At 36.0% G+C, this 10,376-nt stretch overlaps 1 long non-coding RNA gene across 3 annotated transcripts in view; it reads left to right on the top strand.

Annotated features, from left to right (window-relative positions):
- The first annotated feature begins 4,569 nt into the window (after positions 1 to 4,569).
- LOC123383986 overlaps positions 4,570 to 10,376 on the top strand; it is a 65,908-nt gene continuing 60,101 nt past the window's right edge. The window contains exon 1 of one of the 3 annotated variants that reach the window (XR_006594450.1): positions 4,570 to 4,980. This is a non-coding gene — a long non-coding RNA (uncharacterized LOC123383986). Of the gene's footprint in view, positions 5,047 to 10,376 lie in introns of all 3 variants that reach the window. The other 2 variants (XR_006594448.1, XR_006594452.1) reach the window with 2 other exon arrangements.

The following is a 10,376-nucleotide window of genomic DNA, read 5'->3' as shown; positions in this document are numbered from 1 at the left end:
CTCTCTGCATATTTTTTGAATATTTAAGAGACTTGTTTAATATTAAGCATACCATTGATCTTAAAATGATTCCGACTAGTTTTAAAAATCCATTTTCTGAAGTTTTAAGACATATTCCTTTATACAGATTTTATATTTAAATTGATTTTTTTTGTAGATATTTTTCTTTTTTAAAATTTTTATTTACTTATTTATTTATTTAATTTTTATTTTTAAGAGAGATTGACAGATCGAGAGTGGGGGAGGGACAGAGAGAGAGGGAGACACAGAATCCAAAGCAGGCTCCAGGCTCTGAGCTGTCAGCATAGGGTCCAATACAGGGCTCATACCCACAAACCTCAAGATCATGACCTGAGCGAAGTCTGACACTCAACTAACTAAGCCGCCCAGGCGCCCCTCTTTTTTTTAATTAAAAATTTTTTTTAATTTATTTTTTGAGAGAGAGGCAGAGAGAACACAGTACAGAGCCTGACATGGGCTCAATCCCACAAACCCTGAGATTATGACCTTAGCCAAAATCAGAAGTCAGACACTGAACCAACTGAGCCACCCAGGTGCCCCCATTTATTTTTCTATTACGATGGATGACCTTTTGTTTAAAGCTAACAAGTCACTGGAATAACCAATCAAACACACTGATCCTAAAATGTCTATCATTAACTAGAGAATGAGAATTTTAAACAAAATTCTTATTTTCTTCAAACTAAAATATCTTACTTTCATGGAAAAGTTATACAATAAGCAATAAGCAATAAGCTTACAATAAGCAATAGCACTAAGCAAATTATGCCAATACCTTATGACAAAACACACATCTTACACAAAAAATAATTTAAAAATTTTAAAGTATCTACAACCACAAAATAAGAAATGTATAATCTGATTGGCTATCTCTCTGAAAACAACCTAAAATACTGGATAAAAAATATTTGGAAGAATGATCTTGGGTGTTTTAGTGAGCTGGCAATGAAGAAAAGAAATATCAGGTCAAAAACTGAGGGAAGTTAGAAAACTAGAAAGTTAAGCACAGCATGGAAACTGGCTTTGTGTGTGCTGAAAAAGATAACTTAATGGCTCCAATTTGTTATGTTATAAAATTAAAAATTATTATATTATGAAATTAAAAATTGCATAGCTAAATAAATCATAGGTCAAAGGTAATATCATACTGGAACTTAGAAAATATTTAGAAAATACCTCTCATCAAAGCTTATAGAATGCAAATAAGCAGTATTTATAGGGACATTCATAGCTTTCAAATGCTTAAATTAGAAAAAAAAGAAGGGCTGAAAATTAATGAGCAAATTATCTACTTAAGTTATAGAAGGAAAAGCAAAATAAACCTAAATGAAGAAAAACCTTAAGAAGGAAAAAATAAAGATAGGAGAAAAATTAATAAAACCAAACAAACATAGAAAGGATCAACCAAGGGTGCCTGGGTGGCTCAGTAGGTTAAGCATCTGACTTCAGCTCTGGTCATGATCTCACAGTTAGGTTCCTGAGCTTGAGCCCCACTTTGGGCTCTGTGCTAATAGTTCAGAGCCTGTAGCCTGCTTCAGATTCGGTGTCTCTGTCTCTCTCTGCCCCTCCCAGCTCACACTCTGCCTCTCTCTCTCTCAAAAATACATAATAAACACTAAAAAAAGAGAAAGGATCAACCAAGCCTTTATTGCCTCCCCAAACCCCTCCAAAACGAACAAACAAAAAACCTGATAAAATTCACAAACCCCAGGAAAATCTCTAGATAAAAAAAGCAAAAACAACTTTAGTAATTTAAAAAATGTAAAAAGGGACATACTTACAAAATATAGGGTGATAAAATGATAAAATAGTAAAAACATCTTCATGATAAGAAAACTTGAAAACGTAAAGGACAAATTTCTATACGAATATAACTCACCAAAGTAAATGGTGAAAGTGTATATGAGAACAGATACAAATGGATATGTGAAAAGTTTTATATAGCCTTTATCAGGATTAAACCTGTAGTTTAAAATCGTTCCGCAAACAAAACTTTAGCCTAGACGATTTTACTAATAAGCTCTTCCAAAATATACAATGAATTGATTTAGTAAGTTTATACCTTTTCCAAGAGTATTACAAAAATAGTTTATTTCCTAATTCATTTTAAAAGACTGACTTAATCTTTATAGCAAAGCTCAATAAAGATGAGAAAGAAAATTATAAGCTGAGTTTCACATAAACATATATGCAAAACTCCTAAAGAAAATATTAGGCATTGAACTCAAGTGTAACCAAACAGCAGGAGGAAGGGAGGAGGGGAGGAAGGGAAGAAGGGTAGAAAGAGACAGAGAGAAAAAAAAAGAGACAGAGATGGGGAAAGACAAAGTTGAGTTTGTCCAAGCAACGGATGGTTGCTTTAATATTTAAAAAAATTAATTTTTGTAATATATCACATTAAAAGTTAAAAAGAAGGAAGCCATATGTTAACCTCAAGCCATATGAAATAAGTATTTGATAAATACTTTCACAAGAGAAATCTGTTGCAACCTGGACATAAAAGGGAATTTCCTTGCCCTGATAAAGAATTCCTGGTAGATTACCTACAGCAAACATCACACTTAATGTTAAACACTATATTCTAATGTTCCAATATTCCAGAATGACCTTTCAGATCAATGGCAAAAGGAGGAGTTTTCAAAAATGATTCTGTGACAATTGGTTTATTCACTTGGAAAGAATAAAATTTGACCATTACCTCACTGATATATGCAAATAAATTTCAAGCAAATTAAATAATAAAGTATAGGTGACAAATCTATAAAAATTATGGCAATAGGGCAAAATAACTGATGATCTTGGGATATGGAAGCAAGATGTAAAAAGCATGAACCATGAAAGAAAAAATGATATCGAACTACATTAAAATTCTAGTTATTTTCATCAGACTATACAATGAAGAGAGTAAAAAGATAAGCTACAAACAAGGAGAATATATTTCCAATCTATATGACTGAGAAATGATTAGTATCCAGAATATTCATAAAATTCTTATAAATTAATATGAATAAAATAAACAGTTCAATAGAAAAGGGAGCAGTAGACTTGAACATTCATTTCACAGAGAAAGAGCCCCAATAACTAAATAAGCAAAAGCTCTTAGTGAAAACTTTATATAACACTGTACTCAATGTTCCAATGTTGCAAAATTATGTTTGATGTTCAGAAAAAGATAATGGTGTCCATGATCCCCATTTATTCAACAAATACTACAGATAGGAATATTTGAGAAAGCCAAGAATTAAGCAGTCTTTCACAAATCTAATAAAGAGGTAAAACCCAAATACAAAAAATGAGAATGTTTTGAGGGATATAACACCAGATGTGGATTCTAAGTGGAAAAAAAAAAAAGGAAGGAGAGGTAGTTTTTAGGAAATATTAATTATAGTAAACTAAGCTCAATTAGAAAGTCAGACCTGACCAATAGGTTTTTAGACAATATTTTATATAATGATTTCTTTTAAAATTATTTTCCCCTATATGTTGATTCTCTCAAACTTGGTTTTGTATTATTTTTCAGTTGGCTGGAAACAGACTTCCAATTCCATCTGAGGAAGAATTATATATTCTTAGTTTCTATGTTTTTGGCATTTTTAGAACTTGCTCCATTTTTTTTTTCTGCTTATGTAGTGTAGATGCTGATCTCTATGAATTGCTTTTGTTTTCTTCCTAAAAGTCTACAGAATTTTTTTCCATATCTTTTAGGGTTACACTTTTCCTTAGCATCCCAGTATTATCTTTGAAATTTTTTCATGTTTTTAAAAAATTTTTAACGTACAGAAAAGTTGCAAGAGTATTACAATAAACAACCTTATATCTTTCATCTAAGTTAATCAATTGACATATTGGCACATGTGTGGGCACATTCTCTCTCTATTGTTTATTTTTTGCCTAACCATTTGAAAGTTACAGACATCATGACTTTTCACTCCCAAATATGTCTATATGTGTCTCTAAGAATAAGGAATTCTTACATCCCCAAAACACAATTATCAAATAAAATTTAACATTGATACATTATTATCCAGTATTTAGTTCAAATGGTGATTTTACAAAAATGTCCTTTGTAACTTTTTTCCTAATCCAATATCCAATCCAGCCATGCATTTAACTGCCATGTTTGATAAATGTTTCCCTGGTTCCCAGAGTCTGTTGGTTTGTTTGTATCTAAGATTCCTATTATATAAATATTGAATCATCTAGATCTGTTTTCTGTGACTCTAGTATTTTTATTAGCCATCTCCCTCCCTTCACCCATTCTTTCCTTTCCTTTTCTGTTTCTTTCTCTTTCTTTCCTTCTCTTTTCTTTCTTTCTATCTCTTTCAATCTTTCTTTCCATCTTTTTTTCTCTTCCTTCCTTTTCTATTTTTTACTTTAGGTGCCCCCTGGAGACAAAGTGGAGGGTGGGAGTGGTTTTCTTCAGAAAAGACAAAGTACTTCATGGGCTCCTGCAGGCCTACAAGCCTAAGTGCCTGGTAACTGCCACTTTTCCAAGTGATTTCTCGGTTCAGGTCCCGGATACTAGTCTTCCAGGAATGCATGATTCAGCCTCCATGGACACAGTGATTGCATCCTGTCTGTGGAGGAGCATGGCATCCCCAGCCTTTTTTGCTGCGCTCTCGTCGACGTGTCAACGTCAGGCCACAAAATCTCCCCAGTCCGAGAACTTAATTGTACAATGTCATTCTTTTACGTGGCCACGATCAACTTCTTGTTTCCAGGTAACTTGAGCTTCACAACACACTGCTGCCTCCAAGCTTTCCCACCTGGTCCCAGCAGACGGCAGCCACACGGACAAGCAGCGGAGCTCCTTGCCTCAAGCCGCAGGCCGTGAGCGAAGCCCGGGTGGAGCGAGGCCCGGGTGGAGCCAGGCCCCGCCCTCCACCATCCCAGCATGCTTTGGGCACAGGTTCCGCAGCAGCTGAAGAATCCCAGTAGTGGCTGCACGCGAAGCGCTTGGTGAGGCCCTCCTGATACTTACTGTCTTCGTGTTTACATCTTTACCCGTCTGAATTGCTGTCTTGGGTTTGTTGTTTTTGTTGTTTTTTTATTGCGTTAATTTGATTTTCTCCTGTATCTAAAATGAGGCTTAATCCGTCCATTGTACTTTTTAACTGAACAGATTGTGGTCTTGTGTTTTAAAATCTCTATTTTGTCTTCACAAAACTTGGGTTCTTTCTTTTTTGTAATAAGTGCTATAGTTTTATAGATGCAATACCCTGTTGAGCATTAAGAATACTAATCTTCTAGTTTTTAAGAATAGATATATATATCTTTTGTTCCTCCTCCCCCCCCCCCCCCCCGCAGAGAAAAATTACTTTGCGTCTTCAAAGCCGTGCTCCCCTTTCTGCCTGCATTTCCTCTACATATATTGAGCACTATTTCTGTTTTGTCACTTGGTGCAATACAAAACTCCTCTGTGCCGGCCTTTTGCTTACAAGGACCACGTAGGAAGAAAACTAATTAGGCTGAGCTTACCCTTATACAGTATGCAGAGACTACAGGATGGTGTCGCACAGTTTTCCTTAATAATTTGATACATACACACATGTAGGTCTGTGTATAATATGTCATTTTTGTGAAATATTTGGCGTGAGGGTGAAGAGTTACATATCTATATTCTTCCTGACATTTTATCTGAAAGACTTTCTTGAGAAATCACTGTGTATCTCTACATTGCCTTAGAGTACTTCATATTATGTGGCTTGATAATTCCATTTCTAGACTTTTCTCCTAAGAAATATTAGAGGCATATCCAGATTTCAATATAAATGTTCTTATTGTAGTTACATTTGTAATTGTAAAAGTAGTAAGAAATCTGTCAATAAGTGAAGAGTTAAATTAATTTTAAAATACATGTATGTGTATGTTGACATCATAAATCCTATATTCAAGTTTTTTTTTTAACATTGGAATACTCACGTGTATGTTAAATGAAAATAGTAGGACGTAAGAATATGTATAAATTATAATCCCACTTTGGTTTTATATACTTACGTGTGTGGGGGGGGGAGGAAAACTTGGAAGGAAATATATCAGAATGTTAACAGGGTTATTTTAAATGTCTTCCTTCCGTTTTTCCCTGTATTCAAAATTATCTACAAAGCCAGGCATTACTTTTATAATAAAAAAGAAATAATAAGTATTATTTTAAATTAAATCTCATTATCTAAAATTGAATTCTTCATCTTCCTTCCCAAATGCTCTTCACTCACTGACATTTCTATCACTACAAATGGAATCATTTTTTTCTGGTTTCCCAGACTTAAACTCTAGATAGTGTTTTCTTCTCCTCCAGTATATTTGACCTCCAGGGCAACACTTCAAGTACTATAACAAAAGGCATATGTACTCTTCATGCTAGAGTTGGGACTAGGGTTAAGATGATGGCTCCAAACAGTAGTATAGTCTATTAAAATGCTCTGTTTGCCCGGGTCTGTATCTCATACTTACCCTGGAATGATGGTATAGCTTAACTTGAACTATGTCCATGGAGAATGGGAGAGAGCTGGAACCTCAAAGGAAATTTGTTGTGCTGTCAGCAGAAGGGGAATGTATACCAAAAAAGTTAAAAAAAAAAAAAAAGCCCACTATGAGGCTTCTACTTATGGTTTGGTGAGATGCATGCCACAGGCTGTCAAAAGTATATTCTTTGTTTGGTCCTACTCATTTAGATCTGACACCTGGCTTACAGTTGATTTAGACTCTGTTTTCTTCAGGCAGGGATTAAGCCATTCATATTTTTATTCCCCGTACATGGATAGTGCCTGGCTATGATACTGATTTGCTTTCATTTGTTAATCATGTCCTCTTTCATGTGATATTTACTTTATTGTCTTCTTAAGCAGTTATTTAAACATTGTACGTTCTGAAGCCTCTACATTTGTTTCCTCATCTTACAGAATTAAGATGCTCAGAATTTAAATGCTAATGCTCCTTAGTTTTCATGCTTTATAATCCAAATATATTTACTATACTAACAGAAAAGAGGTTATAAATAAGTTTAAGATCTTCCATTCAAAATCTATCCCTTCTGTATCAATGAATTTACATTTAGCAGCAAGTAATAGAAAACCCAATGGAAATACATTTTCCTTAAGAACTTAATAAGCTTTCAGTCCATTTTTTCTTGTCAATTCCATGTGCTAATAACTGCATCCAAAATTTTGTCTTAAAAAATGTTTCTCAGAATTTAATGTGCTTATGAATCACTTATTAAAATGCAAGATTCTGATTAAGTTGAACTAGGTGGAACATGAGATTCTGTAATTCTAGTAAACTCGGATGATGCCAACGTTGCGGTGATAGCAAAGGGGCTATAAAGTCACTCTTTAGACAATATTGTTGTTTAGATTTGGTGTTTTGCTCAACCTCATGATTCTCAGGACTGATGGCCTTTACATGAGAGCTTAAAAAATATACTTGGGTGGAAAGAACCACCTGTAATCCTACATTTATCCCAGCTTCATTCACTCTCTTATCTTTTAGAAAACAACTCAATAATAGGCTCCAATTTTATTAATTATATGTTCTAATTATCTTCCCTTTCCCTGCCTCTTCAAGGTTCTCACACTTCTAGATTAGAAAGGTGCCTTTGCCCTACCTCTTTCATTTAGTCACTTGCGTATTTTTGAATCCATTATCTTGCAAACAAGAAGCCCACCGGCAGAGCAGTTCCAAGGATGGTTAACTTAGTGGCTCAACAATATAATCTAGAAACCACATTCTTTCTATCTTTCCTTCGTGCCACCATCAGTTTGTTAGCTTCTGTTCTTAAGCTACTGTCCTTCATTTTCCTGAGATATTTGCTTTAGATTCACATGTCACATGTACACAACAATATTTGGGCAAAATAGGCCTGTTCTTTTTACACATAACTTTTTAGGAGAAGGGCTCATATCCAGCAGTCCCTAAACATAATTCTCTTCAGTCTCATTAATTAAAATTTCATTACTTACTCCGGCAAGGAAAACAAAATTCCATGACAGGCTTAGAATATTCTAGTTTTAACACTTTATTTGTTATATTAATCACTGGTGACCGGTATTGGATGGCCTCTCTTGTTTTGATGCACAGGGACACCATTTTCCAGAGCAAGAAAAATGGAAGGAAATGGGTGGATATTGTATTGTAGTCCTATTCAAAGTGAAAAGAAAACATGCTAGTATATCCATCTCGTTGTCCACTGTATGTGTGAAAAGAGATGACTTGAGAAGCAGATCTACACTGATAGTGTTGGTAGTGCCTAACAACTTACTTGGCTTATCAGGGACTGGAAAATTTTTCAATGAAATACTGAACAATTAAAAAAAAGCAAATGAGGGACAGGTATGTGGGATGACAATTCTGAAAGGTAGGGAGTAGGACAATATTTTGTGTAATGCTCGGTGTTGCAGAACAGGCTGTCAGTAATTTGTTAGGAAAGGTGACCTGATGAGGGAGTGTAGGGCAAGCTGAGGGCAAAATACAGGCTGGCACTGCCCCCTCTTCACCCCCACATGGAACTATGTGTGATATTGCTCAGACATTCCTGGTTACCCAAGAATGAAGGAAAGGGGTTTAAGTGATTGCCATGGAATGTGGGAAACTAAGGCAAATGAATAATTAAATTCCCTTACTGCCTATAGCCCATTGACAAGTCTTTGAAACCTGCAGAGTGACCTGCCTTTAAGAGCTCAGCTGCTTAGATGATGACACTTCGCTAGGGGCAAAAGAGAATCTTAGCTTAACATTATCCCAAACTCGAGGATCCTGTAAGTCTACTTCCTTTATCTCAACTGCCCCAAGGTATATGCTGGGAATCATACTCCACCCTTATGGCCCCCCATATACATCTGAAGGGTATCATGACTGAGGTTTTATTAAATGGTAATAAGTGCCATTTCCCTAGCAACAGCTAACCCCGCAAAGTCCTGGAAACCTTGCTTCCAATACTCCTTAGCGACTTACTCTATCCCTGACCCCCTCCCAACCTGAGGGTATATAATGAGTTACCCATCACTACCCCAGTGCAGTTCTTTCTGCCCACAGGTCCCGTTTCCATGCTGTAATAAAACCACCTTTTTGCACCAGAGACGTCTTCAAGAATTCTTTCTTGGTTGTTGGCTCTGGACCACCCTACCATCACTCCAAAACTTCATCACAACCTACCCCATAGATAATATTTATCTTACTTCGGACACTCCGTGCTTGCTCAGTGTATCATGTATAAAATGACTAAAATGACTATATCATCAGGGATAGGGGCTCTGCATGGGTTTTCTGCTAAGGCTGATTTGGGTCTTGCTACTGCTGAGTGTCCAACTTATTCTGGATAGCAACTTGCTTTCAGTGCGTGCAATGCTTCCACTAGTAGCCCCATTGATGGATTTGTAGAATGACCTATCAACTGTAATTTTCTTCCACATGTTTTGTCTGACTAGGGCCACATTTCCTGACAGTGGTCCCACAATTCCAGAATTCACCAGTGTTTACCACATGTCTTATCTAGAAGCAGCTTTCTTGACCAGTTAAATGACCTGCTAAAACCTCAGTTATAGTGCAAACAATGAGAAAACACCTTGTGAGAGGAGGGTGAATATTCTTACAGGATGAGATGTATGCCTTAAACCAGAAGCCAATGCTAGTTTAGGCCCAGTAGGTGGAATGTATGGGTCTGAGAGTTAAGGCATAGAAGTGGAAATGACCCTTCTTACAATTACTTTTTTTTTCACTGAGCATTCTTTTTATTTATTTTTTATTTTTTAAATTTAAATCCAAGTTAGTTAACATATAGTGTAATAATAATTTCAGGAATAGGATTTAGTGATTCATCACTTACATATAACACCCAGTGCTCATCCCAACAAGTGCCCTCCTTAATGCCGCTCACCGTCTTAGCCCTTCCTCCCACCCAACACCCCACCAGCAACCCTGAGTTTGTTCTTTATATTTAAGAATCTCTTATGGTTTGTCTCCCTCTCTGTTTTTATATTCTTTTTGCTTGCCTTCCCTTATGTTCATCTGTTTGTCTTACATTCCACATATGGGTGAAACCATATGATATTTGTCTTTCTCTGATTGACTTATTTTGCTTAGCATAATACACTCTAGTTCCATTCATGTTGTTGCAAATGGCAAGATATCATTATTTTTGATGACCTAGTAATATTCCAGTGTGTGTGTGTGTGTGTGTGTGTGTGTGTGTGTGTGCGCGCGCGCGTATGTGTGCACGTGCGTGCTATTTCTTCTTTATCCATTCATCAGTCAGAGGATATTTGGACTCTTTCCATACTTTGGCCACTGTCAATAGTGGTGCTGTAAACATGGAGGTGCATGTGCTCCTTTGAATCAGCACTCCTGTATCCTTTAGGTAA

The sequence above is a fragment of the Felis catus genome, chromosome A2, assembly GCF_018350175.1.
Source record: "Felis catus isolate Fca126 chromosome A2, F.catus_Fca126_mat1.0, whole genome shotgun sequence".
Taxonomy (NCBI): Eukaryota; Metazoa; Chordata; class Mammalia; order Carnivora; family Felidae; genus Felis; species Felis catus.
This window is presented reverse-complemented; position numbering and strand designations above follow the sequence as displayed.